Source organism: Arachis ipaensis, chromosome B03, assembly GCF_000816755.2.
Source record: "Arachis ipaensis cultivar K30076 chromosome B03, Araip1.1, whole genome shotgun sequence".
NCBI lineage: Eukaryota > Viridiplantae > Streptophyta > Magnoliopsida > Fabales > Fabaceae > Arachis > Arachis ipaensis.
The window spans coordinates 126,143,858-126,146,298 of NC_029787.2; positions in this window are offsets into that span (position 1 = coordinate 126,143,858).

The following is a 2,441-nucleotide window of genomic DNA, read 5'->3' on the forward strand; positions in this document are numbered from 1 at the left end:
TCTTCAAAATCAACACTTAATAATAATAATAATAATAATAATAATAATTTTTAGGTTTAATTACTCTATTGATCCTTATAGTTTCGTCAAATTTTAAATTAGATCCCTATACTTTTTTTTAATTGGATCTCTACACTTTTTTTATTTTATAATTATGTCATTTCTAGTGTAAAAAATGTTTGAATTAACTGAATATTTTTTCGCAAATTGAAAGTATTCATAATTAAAAACCTAACTAGATCTTTAATCACATGTATTTTAGGAAAAATATTCTGTTTATTTTAGTATTTTTGATATAAAAATTACCTAACTACAAATTAAAAACAGTATAAAAATTTAATTAAAAATAAAAAATATAAAAATTTAGTAAAATTATAAAGATTAACAGAACAAATAAACCTAAATTTTATATATACTATAAAAATTTAAAAAATAATATTTCTAATATGATTATGCTTTTAATTTGGTGCACCTTAAAGGAAACCGCTACCTTAACTAGTTAAATTTATAGCTGTTCACTTGTTCCATAGTTTTAGATTTTTTTCTTTCAAGTAAGCAACGATGGCAACAAAATAATCGCGTTAGGTCAAGGGCAATATATGCTGTAGAAGAGTGGAGAAGTGGTCCAAACTAGACATCAGCACGTGATCAAGACTATTTTAATATTTTATATCCCACAATACAAACATAAGTTTCTTAAGAAATTTTATCTCATTTCTAAAATTTATCTATGAAATTATTACAATTTAACATTTTTTCGACTAGCAATCAGTCAGTACTTTTTAGTTTTTATTTTTTCTCTATAATATAATAACTCAATCTTTTAGCCTTTACTAATTTTATATTTTGTTGATTAGTTATTGAAAAAAAAAATCAAAATTGGTATTCTAGCAGAACCATTTATAGAAGATTCAATATTTTATATATAAGATTAAAAATTTTATTCAATGAGTAGTAGTTCAATCTTAACCAATTGGATCAGTACATTATGTTGGTTTGATTGCATTTAAATTCTGGTAGAGGAGGCCATAAAGGAAAGGGTGGAGAGTTCTGTTTGCGAAAGCTAAAAGGGATTAGTGACACTTTTAAGTGTTAATGATTGTTGCATACTTAATTGTTTCTTTCTTTTTCTTTCAAAAATTGAGTTTGTTCTTCTATATATGGAACAGTAAACAGTTTATAGTAAGCTCATCAAGCCTTGTTTTGCTGAAATAACTTGAACTTGATATATAGAATTCTTTTTAGCTTTTAGATATATTTTAATTTTGTAAGAATTTGGAATAATCATTTAGAAATTTATCATAAAGCAAAATGGATATTGTCACTTTTAAATGATGTTGATCTCCCATGTTGGGACATAATACTCTCAAAAAATATTTATAAAGATTTAATAAAATTAAGAGTGATGATATTATCACTTTACCTAAAAAAATATCCACTTCATTATACGAGGAGTAAAATGATAATTAGATTTTCGAGAATTTTACTTTTGGACTAATTAATTTTGGAAAAAAAAACTATCAATTAAGGTTTAGTTTGGGTAAACAACTTAAATAAGCTCTTTTGAAAAAAGAATTTAAAGGATAAGAATTTTTATTAAGAGCACCTTATAAATAAGTTGTTTTTTGTTTGTATTTTTAGTTATAGAATTACTTATTTAAAGTTGTAGCATTTACATAAATAACTCAAAAAATACAATTTTCTTTACATAGAAAAATAGATATTAAAAAAACGATGATAACAAATACTTTTCAATATTGAATGTTGATTTTACATAATTTAATAATTAAGATTACAATCGTTTAGACAACTCATTTTTTATTTGCTCTCTTATTAGTTTCATTTTGTAGGCAATTAATTCTTCTTATGTAATATCATTAGAAACTGGTTCTTCTACTTCATCTTCACCCATAACGGTATTCTTGTATGTGGTGAATAGTAATAAAATTTTAATTATAACAGATGGAACCTTGCGTAAAAATGGTGGTGGATGGTCAGTATTTTCAGCAGAAATAAAAAATATTTTTTAACAAAGCAATAATTGAAATAGATCTTTTTTGTTTTGAAGTCAATTTTTTTTACGAAAATGATAGAAATAGAATGACTTATCGAAAAGGAAAAGTCATATATTTCTACTTTTTTAAAAAATTGTGAATTAGCTTTTCGGGAAATTAAAAGCTTTTTGTGACTTTTCATAATTCAAAAGTCAAATAAAGTAGCTTCTACTATTTTTCAAATGGGCTCTAAGTCATCCACAATAGTAAATAATAGACATATATGTCCTTCCCTTAATGGATAGTATAAAATGAAATAGAGTTGTCCATAGATTTTGTTATTTATAGTCAGCTACATGAACATAAAAAGACAGCTTTGAATAGTAAAACATTTATTATCTTTTGAATTTTTATATAATATTTATTAACTATTTTTTCTTTATCACA